General features: G+C 47.0%; 1 protein-coding gene across 1 annotated transcript in view; it reads left to right on the forward strand.

The window, feature by feature from the left end:
- The first annotated feature begins 355 nt into the window (after positions 1 to 355).
- NLRP12 (NLR family pyrin domain containing 12) overlaps positions 356 to 22,709 on the forward strand; it is a 60,852-nt gene continuing 38,498 nt past the window's right edge. The window contains exon 1 of the mRNA XM_077915994.1: positions 356 to 476. The gene's annotated coding sequence lies outside the window, so the exon portion shown is untranslated. The remainder of the gene's footprint in view (positions 477 to 22,709) is intronic.

Consider the following 22,709-nt stretch of genomic DNA (forward strand, 5'->3'; position numbering starts at 1 on the left):
CTGGGGTCCCGGACCGAATCCCAGGATCGAGTCCCATGTCGGGCTCCCTGCATGGAGCCTGCTTCTCTTAAAAAAAAAAAATAAATTATTCTTCTTAAAAAAAAAAAAATTTACTCAGTTCAATTTGTTTCTACTTTTTTTTTTTAATTTTTTAAAAAGTAATCTCTACGTGTAACATGGAGCTTGAACTCATGACCCTGAGATCAGAGACATGTTCTACCAACTGAGCCAGCCAGGTGTCTCGACTCACTTGAATGACTGTTATTTAATTGGATGGAGCACAGGAAAATCTCCAGGATCTATTTTCTAGTAAGATAAGCAAGAACAGACTAGGATTACGTCATCATTTGTGTGAGGAAAGGTTTAAAAATGGGAATATATTTTCCTATCTCCTGGGTTTTGCATAAATACTGGAGGATTGCATAGGAAACTCATCAGAGTGGTCTATAAGGGAAGGACACCCGGCAAGTGTTCAGGTATGAAGACATGGATAAGACCTTTTGATATGTACCTTTTTGCATTATTGGGATTCCTTAAATCCATAAATGTATTTCCCATTTAACAGCCATGTATTAATTATGAAGCTCAAATCAAGGAGAGCATTTAGAACAGTGCCTCCATATTGTGACATCTTGTTACTTGCTAACCATTAAATATATTCTTATATATGCAGTGAATTTCTGGAGAAGATAATGAAGTGATAAGTGGTAAGTGGGGAGGGGGATTGAGAAACCGGAAAGCAGGGCTGCATGGGGGACTTACTTCACTTTAAAAATTTTACTTTCATTGAGATATAACTGACATATAACATTGTGTAAGTTTAAGATATACACTGTGTTAATTTGATTGACTTTTTAAAAAAGATTTTATTTATTTATTCATGAGAGATACAGAGACACAGGCAGAGGGAGAAGCAGGCTCCATGCAGGGAGTCCGATGTGGGACTCAATCCTGGGACTCCCGGATTACACCCTGAGCCAAAGGCAGATGCTCAACCACTGAGCCACCCAGGTATCCCTGATTTTTGTTTTTAATTTAAGTAGGCTCCACACTGGGTATGGAGCCCATCATGGGCTTGAACTCAATCCTGAGATCAAGACCTAAGCAGAGATCAAGACTCCAATGCTTAGGGGCACCTGGGTGGCTTAGTGGTTGACTATCTGCCTTTGGCTCAGGGCGTGATCCCAGGGTTCTGGGATCAAGTCCCACAGCAGGCTCCCTCTGCTTCTCCCTCTGCCTGTGTCTCTGCCTCTCTCTCTGTGTCTCTCATAAATAAATAAAATCTTGAAAAAGAATCCGGTGCTTAACTGACTGAGTCACTCAGGTGCCCCTGATATATTTATATATTGCAATATTAACACCCATTTTGATACATTTATATATTGCAATATTGTCATCTTAGCATTAGCTAACATCTCCATCATGTCGTACACTTACCATTTCACTACAGTGAGAAAAATTAAGATCTAGTCTCTTAGCAACTCTGAAGTTTATAATACAGCATTGTGAACTATAATCAGGATGCTGTGGGTTACATCTCCAGAACTTGTTTATTGGCTAGTTGCAAGTTTGTACTCTTTTGACCAGCATCTCCCCACTTTTCCCACCCCCTGGTAACCGCCATTCTTACTCTGAGTTTCTAGGAGTTCAGCTTTTTTAGATTCCACACATAAGTGATATCATATGATATTTGTCTTTCTCTGGCTTATCTCACCTTGCATAATGCCCTCCAGCGCCATGCACATTGTTGCAACCTTCTGTTCTCATATGTTGACCATCTTGCCCTTTGTACAAAATACTTTGCAGTTTATCATGTAAACGATTACTGAGTCAAAGCTGGGTACGTATTTTAATTTGGCCAACAGAGAGCCTTATGATGGAGAATGAATGCTTCTGGAAGGAGATGGGTTAGTTTGCCCCTGGGGAGAAGATACTTAGCTCACAGCAGAGGTAAATAGATTGATAAATAGTAGCAGTTGATATGTCCCCAAACAGGCAGCTGGAAGGAAGGCCAGAATTTGACCCTGATGGTTTGTGATCTCTAGACTCAGGCTTCTATCCTGGCATCTATGGCTGGGACCCAGTGTTCTGTGAGTCAGTCGGTGGCCGCCCCAGCAGACTGGGAGCTGCTCCAGGGCTGGCACCACATCTAGTTCTTCTCCTGGCATGAAGGTCCGAGCAGGTTTCCAGAACCACGTCTCATTTCCCAGATAAACTGAGAGCTGGAGAGTGAGAGTCCAGGCCTGGCCCGGGGGCTCTCACCCTCCTGATGTCTCCTGCTATATTCTTTGACAGGAATCTGGGGTGGGGCTTTTCTGGAAAGCCACTGGGTGAATCTGGGTCCCATGAGGGCTCCTGCATGCTGAGGTCTTGCTCTAGGAACTGCGATGGGAAAATGCATTTATCTTAGATATTGATGAAGATGACAAAGGTTCTTTTTTATTCTTTCCTTCAGCAAGAATGTGTTGGCCACGTAGGACGGGGCATATAGCCGTGGATAAGACAGACGTGCCCCATCCAGGGCATGTGCCCTGGGGAGAGGCAGACAATACAGACACAGAGACATGGATCAGATCCTTTCCAATGTGAAAGTTGGGGAACCCCGTTGGGTCTTACCTGGTAGGAAAGACCACATCCGAGCTGGTGACGTCTGAGCTGGAACAGAGCTATTAGGAGAAGCCAGCCACGTAGAGAGTAGAAAAGGAGTCTGGATATTTTGACCATGGGGAGGAATCAGCTTAAGGATTCTGCATAAAAGGTGTGTAATCACAGTGTTTGGAAGAGAGCTTTGAGGCTAATGCAGTGTGGGGCAGAGATGGCCAGCCAGCAGGCAGGAAATGAAGTGGTGAGATGAGAAGGAGCCCCATTCTGGAAGGTGGTTTAGGGCATGATAAAGATGCTGGCTCTTCTTCAAAGTCAAAAAGGAAGCAATTAGAGGCTTTTAAAACTGCAAATGACATAATCTGATTTCTGTGCTTAAAACCGTCTTGCTGGGGGGAACAGCCAGCAAAGTGGCTGCAGTAAAGACAAGAAGTGAAGTGAGGGAGACCAGAGTGGGCAAGGGCCCGGGGTAAGATGCCGGTGTGGTCACTGGGTGGCTTCAGGGGCGTGGAGGTCAGGGTACTGACCAGGGCGACGCCCACCCGGCGGTGTCAGCAGAGTGAGTGTCCTGTGCCCATTCCACGCACTGCAGGTGAGGCCACGAGGTCCTCATGGGGCTGCTGTTCTTCAGGGGGAACTGATCTCTGACCACGCCGGGAATCAGACATGTTGTACGATGTTAGGAGAAAAATAAAACAGCCCGTGATACGAGCGAGTAGGTCCCTTCCAGGTTAGGTGATCAGAGAAGGCCTCTCTGCCTGGGGCTTGAATGCCTTAAAGCAGAACATTCCTGGGAGTGGGAACAGCAAGTTAAAATGTGGGGTGGGGAGTGGGAGGGTGGGAGTGTGTTTGCTTGTTCTAAAATGAGCAAAATGGGGGCGCCTAGCTGCCTCAGTTGGCAGAGCATATGACACTTGGTCCTCTGGGTTTGAGTTGAAGCCCCATGTTGGGTGTAGAAAGGACTTAAAAACACAAAATCTTGGGACGCCTGGCTGGCTCAGCGGTTGAGCCTCTGCCTTCAGCCCAGGGTGTGATCCTGGAGATCCGGGATCAAGTCCCTCATCAGGCTTCCTGCATGAAGCCTGCTTCTCTGTCTGCCTATGTCTCTGCTTCTCTGTGGCTGTCATGAATGAATAAATAAAATCTTAAAAAAAATAAATAAATAAAATCTTAAAATAAATAAATAAATAAATAAAATCTTAAAAAAATAAATAAAACAGGAGCACCTGTTGGCTCCTGTTGGTGCTCAGGTGGCTGAGACAGTTGAGCATTTGCCTTCGGCTCAGGTCATGATCCCAGGGTCCTGGGATCAAATCCCACATGGGGATCCCTGCTCAGTGCGGAGTCTGCTTCTCCCTCTTCCTCTCCCTCTGCTACTCCCCCTGCTTGTTCTGTCTACGTCTCACTCAAATAAAATATTTATTTGTTTTTAAAAAGATTTTATTTATTTATTTGAGAGAAAGCAAGACAGCATGAGCAGGGGGAGGGGCAGAGGGAGAGAGAGAAGCAGACTCCCCGTTGAGCAGGGAGCCCCATGTGGGACCCAATCCCAGGACCCCGGGATCATGACCTGAGCTGAAGGCAGATGCTTAACTATCTCAGCCACCCAGGCACCGCAAATAAATACAATCTTGAAAAAATAAAATGAGTAAAATGAAAGGTGTGGTCAGAGGAGAGTGGGGCCTGAGAACCAGTGGAGTTTAAGGGAGGAATATCTGAAAGATGCTCAGGGAGTTGGTTGGGAGCGGTCTGTAGAGGGACAGGGACACACACTCAAAGGCAGATACTCTCATTAGAGGGGATGAAGATTAGGACTACAGATTCACTCCGTAAGGATACCTCCTTCCTGAGATTGTGGGCGAGGTAATCTGAGGGATCCACTTGCTTCAGGTAATGCTGACTCAGTGTTTTGATGATCGAGAGGTAACCATTCACCACAAGGTCGCACAGCCATCCAGCAGGATATTTAGGGCAATGTCTATGTGGCAATGTCGCCTGGAGGAGCAATGTCACGGGGAGAGGCGAGGCCCTCCACTGTCCATCTGGCCATTTCTCAGGGCTCAGTTTGCCACAAACAACCTCGGTGGGTGAGGGGCTGCCTCCTTTCCTGGACAAAGAGCACAGGCTTGCTCTGCAAGAGGCAGACCTGGCAGCTAGCATTCTTCAGCTTTAACGCACACCGCTGCAAACCTCTGCGCTGCCTAGGTGGGACATGAGCGACCCAAGGAACCACAGAGGCATGCTCTCCCTACTGGCTGCTGTACCAGGAGAATACATCCTTTGTGACTCAGAAGTGCTAGTCTTCCACCAGTGTCCACAAAACAGGGACAAGATAACTCATGAGTCTGTAAGAATTATAAAATCCCAGACCTTGACAAACATGCCCTTGAGGAGTGAGCTACCAATCCCTCCAATCTCTGAGGCTCACCAGCGGATGCGGCCTCAGACAGGGCTGTGGTCATGCTTCCCATTCAGAGTTAGGAGCTCAGTCTCTCACAGGATTTGGAAGAATGCCTGGAACATAGTAAAAAGGTTAAAAGAAAGGAGCTATTCTTGGAATTATTAAATGGTTGTTATGGAGGCAAGCAGACACACACTTTAGGAGGAGGCAGGGCTCATCTGGGGATATTCTGGGAAGCAAATGAATACATCCAGGGGGTTTGAGCTACAGTTTTATGGGAAGCAGATGAATCCACTTGGAAGTTTGGCCTCCTCCACTTGGAAGAGTTGCTCATCCAGTGGTCATAGCTGATAGGATGATGACAAGCATGGGTATTTGTGATATATATATATATATATATATATATATATATATATATATATATAATTATGGAAGCTGACATGTCCCAAGATCTGCATTGAGCAAACTGGAGACCCAGGAGAGCCAGTGGTGTAGTTCTGGTCTGAAGGCTGACAGACTCAAGACCCAGAAAGAGCCAAAGTCAGGAAACAAAAGCAAATTTCCCAGCTCAAAGGCAGTCAGGCAGAAAGAATTTTTTGTTCTATCCAGTCTTCAACTGATTGGACAAGGCCCACCCATATTCTGGAGGGCAATCTGCTCAACTCAGTGTACCGATTCAAATGTCAATCTCACCCAGAAATATGCCTGGAATACTGCCTGACCAAATTATCTGGGTACTTCTTGGTCCAGTCAAATTGACACAAAATTAACCATAACATACAAGACTTTATTCAGAACTTCAGAGGAGGTAGCTCTGCTTCTGAGCTTCCCTTGCATGTGTCTTTGGAAGTGTGCAAGGAGAGGCTGAATAGCATCATGGTTCTGAGCTAGGGCACTGGGCAAGACAGCCAAGCTTCAAATCCTGGATCTACCATTTAAAGGTGAAATGCCTGTGATACACTTTCTGCAAAGATGGTTGCAGACAATTCCTCCTAAATCCATGTGGAATCATGTTGCTTGTCCTTTTGAGAGGTAGAGTTTGTTTACCTCCCCTTGAATCTATGTGGTCCTATGACTTCCTGGGCCAAGAGCACATGCTGGGAGTGGCACTGCGTGACTTCCCAGCCTCGGCAGTAAGAGACTTTGCAGCTTCTAATTGTGTTGGAAGCCAGCCACCAGTTAAGAAGCCTTGGGCTAGACTCTGATGAGCATATGAGAGGAAGAACCCCGTGCTCCTGTCACTCCTTTGGGGACAGGAGCTAAGTCTAGTCTTAGCCTAGACTAAGGCTCCAGGCACTTGAGTGATACCACCTTGGCTTTTCCAGCTCAACTTAGCCAGCACCTGAAGGAGCTTCATGAGGGCCTCTAGTCAGCACCACTCAGAGCCAGAGAACCACCCAGCTGAGAGCCCAGCCAACCCCGGCAACCGTGGGAAGTAAGAAATCATTATTGTTTAAGCTATTCCAATTCTGAGAAGTTTGTTGCACAGCAACAGCTGACTGGCAGATTACTTCAGCCCTCTGTGATAACACATACCTCAGATTAAATTATTTAATGCGTGGAAAGGATTTGGATCAACTCCTAAAACAGTCAGTGCTCAATAAATGTTACCTATTATGGTTCCTCAGGCTTGATGACTAGGACACATGCCAGGCAAGGATAGTCTCTATCAGAAGCATGTTTCTGGTTGTCCCCTCAGGGCTTATTAATTCTGTGTAAGTAATAAAGAAGGATGATAAGCCCTACCCTTTATCAAAATTATTACAGAAACCAGAGGCCCTAAGCTTCAACATGTAGCTACTGAGAAAAGCCATCAATCTTTTTTTTACATTTTTATTTAATTTTATTTTTCTAAAGATTTTATTTATTTATTTATGTATTTCAGAAAGACAACACACACGAGCAGGGGTGGGAAAGGGAAAAACAGATTCCCCCAATGAGCAGGGAGCCCAACATGGGGCTCAGTCCCAGGACCCCGGGATCATGACCTGAGCTGAGGGTAGATGCTTAACTGACTAAGCCACCCAGGTGCCTCTTTTTTTTTGTTAAAGATTTTACTTTTAGGGGTGCCTGGGTGGCTCAGTGGTTGAGCATCTGCCTTCAGCTCAGGGCGTGATCCTGGGATCCTGGGATCGAGTCCACATCAGGCTCCCCATGGGGAGCCTGCTTCTCCCTCTGCCTGTGTCACTGCCTCTCTCTGTGTGTCTCTCATGAATAAATAAAATCTTTAAAAAAAAGAATGTTGACAGGAGTGAGTGAACTGCCATAACTGCATTAGTCATTAACCTTTCTGTAAATGGCTCCAAAAAAACTTAGCAAACATTGACACACCAAATGTCTTAACATTAGAGTCAAAATTACATTTATTCCATAACTTGCCATCATAAAAAACAATACGTTAATAACATTCACAGATTTTTAAAAAAATAATCCTGAGGATCATAAACTTGAAACCTCGAGACTGTGACTGTTAGTAGCGGACAGTTATATTTGTTGAAATGTTCCATGCGAAATATTCTGCCCATCAGAAGCTGTGAACCAAGTTTATTAAAGGAAAGTGTGGGGCAGCCCCCCTGTGGCTCCGCGGTTTAGCGCTGCCTTCAGCCTGGGGCCTGATCCTGGAGACCCGGGATCGAGTCCCGCCTCGGGCTCCCTGCATGGAGCCTGCTTCTCCCTCTGCCTGTGTCTCTGCCTCTCTCTCTCTCTCTGTGACTATCATAAAAATAAATTTTAAAAAAAGTATACTTCAGTTTTATTTATTTATTTATTTATTTTTAAGATTTTAAAAAATTTGGGACACCTGGGTAGCTCAGTGGTTAAGCTTCTGCCTTTGGTTCAGGATATGATCCCAGGGTCCTGAGATCGAGTCCCACATCGGGCCCCCTGCAGGGAGCCTGCTTCTCCCTCTGCCTATGTCTCTGCCTCTCTGTGTGTGTCTCTCATAAATAAATAAATAAATAAATAAATAAATAAATAAATAAATAAATATTTTTTAAAAAGAGAGAGCACAGAGGAGGAAGGACAAAGGGAGAAGCAGGCTTCCTGCAGGGAGCCGGACATGGGACTTGATCCCAGAACCCTAGGATCATGACTTGACCTGAAGGCAGATACTTAACCAGCTGAGTCACCCAGGTGCCTGCAGTTTTAAGTATCTTAACCTGTGTAGAATATTGGGGAGGAAAAAAATTCTCTACCCTTCAATAGCCGGTTTAAGAATCAGACTGACAGGGATCCCTGGGTGGCACAGCGGTTTAGTGCTTGCCTTTGGCCTAGGGCATGATCCTGGAGACCTGGGATCGAATCCCACATCAGGCTCCCGGTGCATGGAGCCTGCTTCTCCCTCTGCCCCTCTCTCTCTGTATCATGAAAATTAAAAAAATCAGACTGACATGACACAGATTCACAGGAGAAAATCGAATTTAATTTTGTACATACAGGATCCTCACAGACACGAGAGGTTCTGAGACAGAAAGGTATAGACGAGGCACCCGTGCCAGCCTGAGCTAAGCAGTGGGATGGGGGCTGGGGCTTCAGAGGGGAGCAGGGCAAGAACACGGATTTGGTAAGTCAATGTTTGCCCCGCTGTACAGACGGGGCGCTCAGATAAAACTTATCTCAGGGAGTAGCTCTAATTCTGGAAAAGACCCCCAATGTAGAGTCTTCTAGGGAGTTAAGGGAGGGCCAAGTTTCTCTTGAGCCTGCAGGGTCTGGATTGGCTTCAGCTCCAAATAGACCACATGCCAAGGTGGCTCATCTTGGGGGAAACCTGTTTGAATCATCTCAGGGGTTTCTGGCTGGCTCTGTGGAGCTCTCAGGGTCACAAGCTTGAGCCTCCATCAAACATAGAGATGACTTTTTTAAAAAAAGCTTACAAGCTTAAACTAGCCTTGGGGTACCTGGCTGGCTCAGTCGGAAGAGCATCATCACTCTTGATCTCTCATTCTGAGTTCAAGCTCCACGCTGGGTATAGAGATTACTTAAATAAATAACACTTAAAAAAAAAGATTGCAGAGATTATTTTATTTTAGAACTTGAAATAATGTTATTCCTGCTTGCATAGTTATTCTGTGCATAAAATAAATGATCTTTATTTAATAAACAGATGAATTTAGAACAATGATACTCAACTGGGGATGGTTTTGCCCCACTTTAAAATAGAGGTTTTTGGGATGCCTGATGGCTCAGCAGTTGAGCATCTACCTTCAGCTCAGGTCATGATCCCAGAGTTCTGGGATCAAGTCCTGCTTTGGGTTCCCCGCAGGGAGTCTGCTTCTCCCTCTGCCTGTGTCTCTGCCTTTTTCTCATGAATAAATAAATAAGTCTTTAAAATAAAATAAAAGAGGTTTTGGGACTCAGTTGGTTAAGAGTCTGACTCTTGGGACGCCTGAGTGGGTCAGAAGTTTAGCGCTGCCTTCAGCCCAGGGCATGATCCTGGAGTCCCGGGATGGAGTCCCACAACAAGTTTCTTGCGTGGAGCCTGCTTCTCCTTCTGCCTGTGTCTCTGCCTCTCTCTCTGTGTCTCTCATGAATAAACAAATAAAATCTTTAAAAAAAAAGAGTCTGACTCTCGGTTTTGGCTCAGGTTGTGATCTTAGGGTGCTCAGCGGGGAGTCTCTTGGAGTTCTCTCCTTCTGCCCCTCCCCGCTGCACTCTCTCTCTCTCCAAAATAAACTCCCTAATAATAAAACAAACAAATAAAAAATAGAGGCTTTACATATGATTTCATTCATAAAACAAATGAGCAAAGGGAAAAAAGAGACAAACCAAGAAACTCTTAACTGTAGAGAACGCTGAGGGGAGGGGGGAAGCAGGTGATGGGGATAAAGGAAGCACTTGTCCTGATGAGCACCAGGTGTTGTATGGAAGTGTTGAATCTCTATATTGTACATCTGAAACTAATATAACACTGTTAACTGGGATTTTTAAAAAGACTTATTTGACAGAGCAAGAGGGCAAAAGTGAGAGAGTGAGAGAGCACAAGCAGGGGGAGGGGTAGAGGCAGAGGCAGAGGCAGAGGGAGAAGCAGGCCCCCCACTGAGCAGGGAGCCCCATGTGGGGCTCAATCCCAGGCCCTGGAATCAAGACCTGAGCCCAAGGTGGACACTTGACATAGTGAGCCACCCAGATGCCCCAACCTCTATTCTTTTCAAGTTTTTATTTAAATCCCAGTTAGTGGGGGATCAGAGGTTTAGCGCCTGCCTTTGGCCCAGGGCGCGATCCTGGAGTCACTGGAGTCCCACGTCGGGCTCCCGGCTCACGGCCTGCTTCTCCCTCCTCCTGTGTCTCTGCCTCTCTCTCTCTCTATGTCTATCATAAATAAATAAATCTTTAAAACAAAAATAGGGATCCCTGGGTGGCGCAGCGGTTTGGCGCCTGCCTTTGGCCCAGGGCGCGATCCTGGAGACCCGGGATCGAATCCCACGTCGGGCTCCCTGCATGGAGCCTGCTTCTCCCTCTGCCTGTGTCTCTGCCTCTCTCTCTCTCTCTGTGACTATCATAAATAAATAAATAAAATCTTTAAAAAAAAATAAAATAAAATAAAATAAAATAAAATAAAATAAAATAAATAAATCCCAGTTAGTGGAGCACCTGGGTGGCTCAGTCAAATTTCTGCCTTCAGCTCAGGGTGTGATCCCAGGGTGCTGGGATCGAGCCCCATGTTCAGCAGGGAGTCTGCTTCTCCCTCAGCCCCTCCCCCCACTTGTGCTCTCTTTCTCTCTCTCCCTCCCTCTCTCTCAAATACATAAATAAAATCTTTAAAAAAGAGAGAGAGAGAGAGGTTTCATTATTCTTCAGGTACGGTGAGGCCAGCAGATTGGGATGATTGTTTGCCATTGAAAATGTAGTTTATAAGTAGTATTTGTCTTGGTTCCTGACTCACCTTCCAAAACTGTTGTAACTTCCTGAGTGATGGGGGGTAGGGGCATTATTTGTTTTAATATTTGGTCTTTGTGGGCAGTTCCTGGCACTTATCTCCTTGGACTAACAGCCTTGGACTCTGCAGAATGGCGTCTTGTATGCCAGCGGGCTGACTGGTGGCCCCTACGTGGCTTCAGCAGGGCAGCTGGCTGCCACCCAGACCCAGGTGTGGTTGGAGGATGGGATGCAAGGCACAGAGGGGGGGTGCTGAAGGCTGAGTCAATCACGGTGGCCAGGGATTCAATCAATTGTGCCTATATCATGAAATCTCCATAAAACCCCTGAATGATGGAGTTTGGTGAATTTCTGGGTAAGCAAGCCCATCAAGGCAACAGGAGGGCGACACACCCGCCGAGGGCATGAAGCTGTGTCTGGGGGCAGCCTGCATACCTTGCTCTATGCATCGCTTTTTTTATAGAGATGTTAGAATCTGGGCACAATGGTCCTTCTAGTAGTTTGTATTTTATTCATTTTTCTTTTTTAAGTAAATCCTACACCTGATGTGGTGCTTGAACTCACCACCCTGAGATCAACTGTCGCACGCTGTACTGGCTGAGCCAGCCAGGTGCCCCTGTGCGTCTCTTCTGTTCAGCTCTAAGTTGTATTTTCTGATAATAAACTAGTTTTCAGCAAAGCACTTTCCTGAGTTCTACAAGCTGTGCCAGCAAATTGTCAAACCTGAGGAGGGGGTGTGAGAAACCCTGACTTATAGCCACTTGGTCAGAAATACAGATGGCAAATTGGGACTTTTGGCTGGCATCTGAAGTGAGGAGGGGGTGGGTCTTGTGGGACAAGCCTTAATTCATAGGGTCGGATGCTGTCTCCAGGTACAGAGGGTCAGAACCTACCTGGATCCCTGGACATTGGTGTCTGGTTGTTGGTATGGGGATCCCCTCCACATCTGTCAGAACTGCTGGTGGTAAGAAAGACACAGTTACACCCCCAGATCCCAGGAGGAGAGGGCACGCCACGCCAGGTGGGGAAAAACCAGAGTCATACAGGACATGGAGGGAGGGCAAACCATGGGCAAGAGCCTGACAGTGGGTTACCGTGGGAAGGAACAGGGTGAGGTAGGGTGGATAGATATAGGATGCGCTCTTGGCCATCAGGGGATGTCCCTGGTTGTCTGGTACCTGCCCCCCTGGATTAGGACAGAGAAGAGGGACCTGGCGTGAAATAAAGGGGTGGTCTTCATAGGAAAGGCACACTCAAGGGCCAGTTGTTTGCTCCTTCTAGGAATTAGCTAGACCTGAAAAGGGTGGTGGGTCCCTCCAGTGTCAGCCAGACCTCAACGTGTCAAAGCATCAACAACACAGTATAGAAGGAGATGATGAATACACCCGTCCCCTCAACGATTTCAATGCCTGAAGACGGTTTTGGTTGTCTCATTAAGGGAGGGGGAGGGTGCTACTTGGCACCCTGCATGCAGGACAGCCCCCCAGGACCTATTGAGAATGACTCAGCTCCAAAGTCTAGTCATGCTGAGGCTGAGAAACTTTGCTTTAGAACAAAACCAGGAGGGCAGCCGGGGTGGCTCAGCAGTTTAGCGCTGACTTCAGCCCAGGGCATGACCCCAGAGACCAGGGCTCGAGTCCCACATTGGTCTTCCTGCATGGAGCCTGCTTCTGCCTGTGTCTCTGCCTCTCTCTCTCTCTCTCATGAATAAGTAAATAAAATTAAAAAAAAAGAAAAAAAAAAGAAGAAGAACAAAACCAGGGCAACTAGGTGGCTCAGTGGTTGAGCATCTACCTTCAGCTCAGGTTGTAGTCCGGGGGTCCCAGGATCAAGTCCTGCATCGGGCTCCCTGTGGAGAGCCTGCTTCTCCCTCTGCCTGTGTCTCTGTGTCTCTCATGAATAAATAAATAAAATCTTTAAAAAAAGAACAGAACCAAAGAACTTATCTTTCCACAGTGGATTTACTAACTCAGTAGACTTTTCCGGAAACCTCCTGTGTTCTGGACCTTGTGCAGGAGCACAGCGGCAGAACCACCCAGGTCCTGATGTGGGGAGAGCTGTGGTCTGCCTTCATGGGCTGACTCCAGACCCAGAGGTCCAGAAGGCTCTTGACAAAAGCCCTAGAAAGAGTGGAACGTGGCGAGAGTTATCCGTGCCAACTGTTTATATTCCTGAGTCTGATTTGATGAGAAAGATGAGTAATCGTGTTGTGTTCCCGCGCAGAGTGGCATCTGCTCCACACTGCCAGCTCCTTCTTGGATCTCCTGAGTTTGCCTTGCGTCTTGTGGGTGGAATCCAACGCGCACCTGTGAAGTCTCCGCATTCGGCAGGGGGTATGAGTACTCCAAGAATGAATGACTGAGGGAATGAATGCATGCATGCCTGGGCATCCTGAGTACATGTTCAGGGAACAACAAATGCACAGAGGCAAGAAGAATCTGGTTTTGAATCTCCATAATTCCTTCCTTAACACCAAAGAGGGCAGCCCTGGTGGCTCAGTGGTTTAGCGCCGCCTTCAGCCCGGGGTGTGATCCTGGAGACCCGGGATCGAGTCTGGCTTCGGGGTCCCTGCGTGGAGCCTGCTCCTCCCTCTGCCTGCATTTCTGTCTCTCTCATGAATAAATAAATAAAAATCTTTAAAAAAACAACAACAACAACATACAAACGAAATGCCAGAACAACAAATATGGCAGAGGGAAATATCTATGGACATCATCCTCAGGAAAATGAAGAAACCAAGCGTCCGGATGAACCCTAAAATGCAAGAGGAAGGGCTCAACTGAATGCAGACTTCTTATTTAAAATCATAGTATCACAGGGGCACCTGGGGGTCTCAGTGGTTAAACATCTGCCTTTGGCTCAGGTCGTGATTCCGGGGTCCTGGGATTGAGTCCTACATCAGGCTCCCTGCTCATCAGGGAGTCTCCCTCTCCCTCTGCCTCTGCCTGCCGCTCCCCCTGCTTGTGCTCTTTCTCTCTGCTTCTGTCAAATAAATAAAATCTTTAAAAAAAAGTAAAGAGGAAAACAATTATTTAGACATCTGAGCAATAAATAAATCAAGTTGACTTGGAAGGGAAAAAAAAATTAGATCAGCATCAAAGGTTTTGACCACAGTGCTGTGCTCCAGGAGATTGTGGTTTGGGATATAGAGGATACCCGGCAGCATGTTAAAACAAAGGAACGAAAATATGTCTTGACTAAGTGGGGATTCAAGGATGACCCAGATTAGGAAATCATTCATTCATCATCTTAACAGGGATAAGCAGGAAAAAAAAAAACCTATTATCATCCCCAGATATGCTCAGGAGGCATTTGGTAAATTTTAATATCTATACTTGTTGGCACACAATGAAATAGAATGTGATGGTTCTTTAAAATATTAGATAGATAGGGACACTGGGGTGGCTCAGTGGTTGAGTGTCTGCCTTTGGCTCAGGGCACGATCCTGGGGTCCTGAGATCGAGTCCCACACGGGGCTCCTCAAAGGGAGCCTGCTTCTCCCTCTGCCTATGTCTCTGCCTCTGTCTCTCATGAATAAATAAATAAAATCTTTAAAAAATAATAAAATAAAATATTAGATAGATATCTTAGCCTAAAATTCAGGATCTCAGGGAGTAATTATGCGAATACGTATTCCAGTACATAATACACCAGAAACTAAATCGAAGCCAGGAACAAGAGGAACATGCCCCACTGTCTTCACAACCACTTAACATTGGGCAACACGTTTCCTGGTGTGTGCGGAGGAGGAGGACTTCATATCTACCTGTCAGCATTTGGGAAAATCTATTGAGATCCCCCTGGTCTGTGGTCATGTGTCCCCATGCTTCATGGAACCCCCAGGTGAAAGGAATCCAGTTGCAAATGACCCAACAGGACCATGTGCCAAATATTCCCATGCACGCCTGCAGTGTGTCGGGCGCTTTGCTCAGGTGAGCACAGAGGGATCATGGTGACAGTGGGCCACATGTCTTGCTTCCTTGAGGGGTTGTCTCAGCACAGACAGCTGCTACCTTCTTCCCGACTCCAGATGGGATTGTGTGTATGTGGGGAAAACCATCCAGGGGGACGCAGCCTACTCCTTTGCCCCTAGTAGCTCCTAGGTGATGAGTCTCAAGATGGCATTGTGTGCCGTTGGTGCTGCCACCGACTAGTGGACAGAAGGGCCACCTGCCCAGCTGGTGCTCTCTTCCTCTCCTTGGGTCTCCCTGCCAACTTCCCTCCTTCTGTTACTCTTTAAGGAAGTTAATTGCTCACCCTTCCTTTAAATAACCACGTTATCCAGTAGCATTGAAAATACCAATTACCTTACTCAGAGTTGAATCCTTGTTAAGAATCACTTCCATATATGGTTTGCTGATTAAAAGTGTCTCCTGGCCACCGCCCAGGATCCTAAGACATATGACCACCCTCAGCTTTGTCCAAGAGAACAATGGCAGTCTTTCACTTGCATTTCTTAGGGTTTTATCATCTTACAGGAATTTTGCTACCTTGCTCACGGCCAGCTAGTTGCTTGCAGATGATTTCCAGGAGCTGACACAGGGTTACTCAGTGGTGAGTCATTTGCAAGTTGACCGGCCCAGCTCACCTGGCTTCCGCTCTACCGCGAGGCTGGCCGGGCGCGCACCTGCTGTGTCGGAGCGCCCTCTGCTGGCGGCACGGGCCCTCTGCAGCCGCGGGCGGCCCCTCGGCGGAGGTCACGGTCAGCCGGGCAAAATCCAGCCAGGGGCGTGCCTCCCTGGCTTCAATCCTGAATTTGGTGGCCACTATCCTCGGGAGTTCAGGGGGGTTTGTTTTCCTTTCTTTTTAAATTAAATTACATTTATCTTACTTTATTATTTATTTTATTTTATTATTTTTTGCTCTGATTGACTGCTGGGCAATTCGACTTCAGATAATATCATGTACGGGGCTCCTGGCAGGCTCAGTCAGAAAGGCCTAGGACTCTTGATCTTGGGGTTCTGAGTTGAGCCCTACGTTGGGTGTAGAGATGACTTAAATAAAAAATAAATGTATATAACGTTGTTTATGATTTTCAGCGACCACTAACTATGTGACTGGCACCTCACTGTGCTCAGCTGTAGCAGGGGATTCTCACGTGCCCTGGGTTGTGTTCATTAACTTTCTTGAGTGGTTTCAGATATGTGGGGGCATGGGATTGTTATCAGGACAGCTGACACTGGTCCTAGTAGGTTTTCAGACTAACTTTGACCAGTAGAATTGCTCTTAAAAGTAACTGGATGGAGGGGCATCTGAGTGGCTCAGTGGTTAAGCGTCTACCTTCAGCTCAGGTGATCCTAGGGTCCTAGGATTGAGACCCCCCCCCCCCCACCATCAAGTCCAGCAGGGAGTCTGCATCTCCTTCTATCCCTCCCACTCCTCATCCTCCCTCTTTCAAATAAATAAATAAAATCTTTTAAAAACCCTAGCTAGATGAGTTAATTCTGCAGAGATCATATCTCCACTCGACAGTAAAACCAGGGCACTTTTTACTGGAGGCCGGAATCAAGAGTGAGCTACATTTTGGATAAGACAGCTTGATGCTTTGTAAAAGGTCTGGAATATGGCATTTATAGAATGTCTGTTGGGCTCCACTGATATGGGCTTTTGTTTTTTTTGTTGCTAAGCCAGCTGAGGGAGTTAGAGCATGGGCCCTCTCTTATTATAAATCACAATATCACAGATCCTCATTCATTGCTTCCCCAGACCCTAGGGCATACACATTTGTTTACCTGCACATCCTCACCCAGAGACCAAGGGCCATATCAGCAATTATGTCCTCTGAGCACTCCAGCAACAAACCAACTTTCCTTTCAAGGCTTCTCATCAAGTCCCCTTGTGACGCAGGGTATCCGTTTATTTATTTTTCTAAATTTTATTTATTTATTCATGAAACACACACACACACACAGAGGCAGAGACACAGGCAGAGGGAGGAGCAGGGTCCATGCAGGAAGCCTGACATGGGACTTGATTCCGGGTCCCCAGGATCAGGCCCTGGGCTGAAGGCAGCGCTAAACCGCTGAGCCACCCGAGCTGTCCAGGGTATCTGTTTATTTTAACAAAGGCTAATCCATGTTTCTAAGGCTTAGAGGATGATCTTTTTTGAAGTGTGAAATCCTAGTGTCCATATGATTTAGAAAGGAAATGTGTTGGGCAGCCCGGGTGGCTCAGTGGTTTAGTGCCGACTCCAGTCCAGGGCATGATCCTGGAGACCTGGGATTGAGTCCCGCATCAGGCTCCTGCATGGAGCCTGCTTGTCCCTCTGCCTGTGTCTCTGCCTCTCTCTCTCTGTGTCTCTCATGAATAAATAAAAAAAAAAAAAAGGGGGATCCCTGGGTGGCGCAGCGGTTTGGCGCCTGCCTTTGGCCCAGGGCGCGATCCTGGAGACCCGGGATCGAATCCCACGTCGGGCTCCCGGTGCATGGAGCCTGCTTCTCCCTCTGCCTGTGTCTCTGCCTCTCTCTCTCCCTCTGTGACTGTCATAAATAAATAAAAAAAAAATATTATAATGAATATACAATGAATGAAGATGCAGGGCCAGGCCAGAGAGCCAGGATCAAATGCAGGTGGTCTGGGATGCCTGGGTGGCTCAGCGGGTAAGTGTCTGCCTTTGGCTCAGGGCATGATCCCAGGATCCAGGATCAAGTCCCACATTGAGTTCCCTGCATGAAGCCTGCTTCTCCCTCTGCCTATGTCTCTGTTTTTGTCTCTCTCTCTCTCTTTCTCTCTCTCTGTGTGTGTCTCTCATAAATAAATAAAATCTTTTAAAAACAATGCAGGTGTCCTCCTCCCAGGATGCATACCTGCCCACCAGGCTCCGTGGGCTGTGCCGGTGGGCTCCCCCTGCTGGCAACCAGGCCCCTGCAGCTGGAGCCCTTCCTGGTGGCCGAGCGCACCCTTGTTGTCTCTGTGGCCTTGGCCAGTGTGTCCAACAGTGGCATCCTGAGCGTTCCTGCTGTTCCTGCCTTCCTCAGGGCTCCTCCTTAGCCTGCTCCTCCCTCATCCTGGGGGTCTCTGTCAGCCACGGGAGCTGCCTCATCACGTACCTGAACCCTATGCAGACCTCAACAACGGGGCTGCTTTTTCCAACACCCCATTATCACCCCTGTGAACCCCTTCGTCTGCTGCCTTAGCAAAGAGCTGGTGCAGGGATTTGCTGATCAAGGGGAGGTTTTCTTCTAAGAAGCTCAGGGCATAAGCTTTGCAGATGACTGCTTGTTACTTGCTTTGTGTTTGCTTTTTGGTGTTTTGGTTTTGTTTTTTTTCCAACGAAAGCAATTTTGCCCCCATTTGGATAGGAAGAAAAAAAATGCTAGTATAAGAGCTGACTGTGGCTATAGTTGTGCATTCCAGGAGAATGGAAGATGGAAAAAATTGCTTTTTTGCTTCAGAAAACAACCTTCTGGCATAATGCTGGAGGCTGTTAGCTACTCTGCTTCCCCAGTCCCTAGTGAAAGAACACTCTGCATTTTATCTGGGCATGTGATGGCCCAGTTAAAGACATTCACCTCCCCCCCTTGGTCATGTGACTGCTTCTGAGGATTGGGGTAGAAGGGGCATGGATGATCTGTGTAATGTCTGGCCTGTGGCTTCCCTGAGAAGATAGTTTGCTCTCCATATTCTTCCTTCCATCCTCCTGCTGCCTGGGGTCTGGTGACAGCAGTGGCAGCCCCCCTAGGCCGAGGCGTGGAAGCAATCTGCTGAGCGGTGTGGAGGCATCCACCAGCCTGGTCCCGGAGGAGTCTGGAATGGGGCCACCTGCTGGCCTGGTACCCAGCACATACTTCTGTGGGAGAAGACAGGCCTGTCGTGGATTCTGGGATGCTACGTTACATCAGCTTGGCAAGCTTTTCCCTACTCACTCGGCTCTAAAAGAAGATTCCCAGAGCAGAGGCTGGAATGCGGAAGTCCAGATAAAGAAAGGGACAGTATTGTGGCATGTAGTAAACACACGTCCACTCCAGAACGGAGAGAGTGTTCCCGAGACCAGAGTTGTTTGGGAATTCTGGAACTCTGGGAGAGGAGGTGGGAAGGATCCATGCTCCACTCCCAGAGCTTGATCCCAGCTCAGACCTCATCCTAGTTCTCCTGGAGCAAAGCTGACTTAGCCTACAGGTCAGCTCCTGGTGGTTGTAGACTAGCCGGGTGGGGATGGTATAGGATCCCATACCATGCTAACTTCTGTGACCCATCCTCCTGCATTCTTGTAGTAGAGAGACATCACCTGGTTTGAGGTGTTAGGAACATAACAGATCGCCTTTGAGTGCCTCGCACCACTACTGAGTTTTTGTTTTTGTTTTTGTTTTTTAAGAATTTATTTATTTATGAGAGACACAGGGGGAGAGAGAGAGAGAGAGAGGCAGAGACACAGGCAGAGGGAGAAGCAGGCTCCATGCAGGGAGCCTGATGTGGGACTCGATCCCAGGTCTCCAGGATCAGGAGGCCCTGGCTTGAGGGTGGCGCTAAACCACTGAGCCACCAGGGCTGCCTGCACTACTTTGTTTTAATAGCAGCAGGGGATCCCTGGGTGGCTCCCCGGTTTAGCGCACCTGCCTTTGGCCCAGGGCATGATCCTGGAGACCTGAGATCGAATCCCATGTTGGGCTCCCGGCATGGAGCCTGCTTCTCCCTCTGCCTATGTCTCTGCCTCTCTCTATGTCTATGATGAATAAGTAAAGTCTTTTTAAAAAAAATAATTAATTAATATCAGCAGCAAGTGGCCTGCTCTTCCTGGTTGGTCAGGGCAGACTCCGTGGGATCCTGGTGGGCGAGGCTCCAGAAGGCTGTCCAGGAGTCCCGTGGGGGAGGGACCAGTGCGGCTGGGCACTTCCTCCAGGGTTTGCATCAGCAACAGTGAGGACACAGCTATGCAGGAAGTTTCACAATCCCTGTGTGCAGGCCTCCATGACGGTGTGATTGTGAATGCAAGACTGTGGCAGCAGGGCCCTGGGCAGTGGGAGGAGCAACTGGTGAACTTGACAGCTTTGGGGTGCTAAGTGATGGTCTGCAGGTGACTTCCCTGCTTTGGGCCCCAGTGTACCCCCCAGGAGTTGCCTGGGAGGTCAGTAAGTGTCCTTCCAGCAGATAAGGCCTCAAACGCTGGAACTTGGAACCAAACAGATCTTTTTTTTTTTTTTTTAAGGTTTTATTTATTTATTTGACAGAGAGAGACAGAGAGGGAGAGGTCACAAGCAGGGAAGAGGGTCAGAGGGAGATGGAGAAGCAGGCTCTCTCCTAAAGAGGGAGCCCCATGTGGGACTCCATCCTAGGACCCTGAGATCATCACAGGGTGAAAGCAGATGCTCCATCCAAGGGCCCCCGGATGATCTGAGTTTGTCTCATTTTCTGAGTCCTCTCACTGTCTGGTTCTGCCAAATATGCACACTCTCTGAGGTCTGGTTTCCCTATCTGCAGGCTGGAAAGATGATTTCCATCTTACAGCCAGTTGTCTGTAAGCTGGTGATGCTGGCTGTGGTGACAACTGTGGTGAGTGCCACCCGATGTCCTCTCTATGTGACAACAAGTGTGAATGTTAACTCCCTCTGTGGGCTCCCACAGGGCAGCCCCTGCATCATCTGGTGCCACCAAGGACTCAGTGTTTTGTCACATCTCTTGCAAAAGTAAATCCAGCTTATGGTAGGGAGTAACATAGATCATACTGATGATGGGAGTGGAGGCAGAGAGCACTTTCCTCACCCACCATAGAGCAAAGCAATTAAAATCCCCATTAGTCATCTCCATAAATCCACCAAAAGTTCCCTCCAGGCACCTGACATCTATTTCTTTACCCTCTGGCTTTCCCTGCCTGGCTTCTAAAATTCCTTTTTATCCTGGATGATTTAGCTCTGTCTGCAAACATGCACACCTCACACTGAAAAAAATCTGTGCAGCTAACAGGTCTTACACATAAGTGACTTTCCAAAATGTTCTCTCGACAGAAACAGGTCTCTTCTAGAACAGGGAGATAGGAATTCTGTTGCTAGAAAAAAGTATAATTTCTCTGTGCTTTTACGGTATTAACATAAATATATGTTTCTTAGAATTACTTGGGGAGTTTTTTAAAAACATGTATTTGATGGCCTCACATCATACCCCCATACCCGCCCCCAACAAAGATGCTGATTCGGGAGCAGTAAGAAGAGGTCAATTTAATGTACATATTATGTTCATATCTTTATAGATTATGATTTATGTATAATTATAATTTCACATGGAAAATATATACACTGTATATGTATATTTGAAAACTTTTTATATGTGTATACACACATCTATATACATATACATATATATTATATATAATTTTTTAAAATTTCCCTGTGGGGGCACAGCCTATTGACTGTCAGATTCTTTTTTTTTTTTTTTTTTTTTTTTTTTTTCAGATTCTTGATTTTAGCTAAAATAAGGTCATGATCTCAGGATCCTGGGATCAAGCCCCACATCAGGCTTCCTGCTAAGCAGGGAGTCAGCTTGAGATTCTCTTTCTCCTTCTCCCTCTGCCCCTCCCCTAGCTCGTTCTCTCTCTCTCTCTCTCTCAAATAGAATAAAATAAAATCCCCTGGGTGATCATGATCTTCACCTTCAGCTGAGAATCAAGAGGGGGATGATAACATCAGCTTTGAATGGGTTTAGACTTGGATCTGCCTTTTACTATATTGATCGTGTGATTGATCAAGTCATCTCTACAGATTTATTTTCTCCTACGTACAAGTAGTTCAACAATAGTCCCTGATAAGGGCTGTAGTGCAGATCCCATGAGATAATGTGGCAATTCACTCTGTGCCTGGCACACATTCATTTATTCATCCATTCATTCACACTTTCATCTATTTATATAATTCATTCATTCAAGCATTGGGAGCATCCCCTGTGTGCCACGTGCTGGGAATATGGTGGTAAGCCATGGGCTGACAGCACTCTACTCTCATGCTGGAGAGGGTGAGTCTGTGTCACATCTAAGCCCATGACCAGCCTCACCCACTGTCTGCTGGTCCCTGCTAAGAATCAGTCACAGCGAAACGAACACCTGGCACTTATAGAGGACATGTCACATAGTTCATTAGATCCTCACAACCATATTATGAAAGAGGTGATGTTGTTACACTCATTTTTCAGGGAGGAAACTGAAACTTGCAGAAGGGAGTGGTTTGCCCCAGGTCCCAGACCTATCACAAAGAGCCGAAATTTACAGCCAGTCCAGGGCCATGGTCTTTCCACTCCATCACACCATCTCAGGCTTGAAATTTCATCACAAGAATTTTAGAGTTTGTCATCGTGACCACTTTGATATTAGATTCAGGAACTAGGGACTGGCTCAGTCTTGAGTCTGGAAACATGGTAGGAGCAAATGGACTGAAGTAGGAGAGCAAAACAAGAATTCTTTGACCTGGGCAGCCTGGTGGTTTAGCGCCGCCTGCAGCCCAGGGTGTGATCCTGGAGATCCGGGATCGAGTCCCACCTCCCATGGCGGGCTCTCTCTCTCTCTCTATCTATCTATCTATCATGAGTAAATAAAATAAGATCTTTAAAAAAAAAAAAAATTCTTTGACCTGTTGAATTCTCTACCAGGTGCCAGGGGGCCGGTTCTGGCCGGTAAAATGTAAATCAAAGTGGGCTGTCTTCTGAGCTGGCATTTACTCTTCCTGATAAAATAGCACCCTTTCCCCCACTGATGTCTGCCCCGATTGTGATTAGGACCCTGGAAGCTGTGGCAGCTGCCTTAGGATGAGGTGTCAAGCATGACAATGAAAGTTGATGCCAGGGAGGGAGGAGAATGCAGGATGCAGAGAGAGCTAGGGCCCCTGAGAATACCAGTGGGCAGCTAAGCAGC

Source organism: Canis aureus, chromosome 1 (assembly GCF_053574225.1).
Source record: "Canis aureus isolate CA01 chromosome 1, VMU_Caureus_v.1.0, whole genome shotgun sequence".
In the NCBI taxonomy this organism is placed as follows: Eukaryota; Metazoa; Chordata; class Mammalia; order Carnivora; family Canidae; genus Canis; species Canis aureus.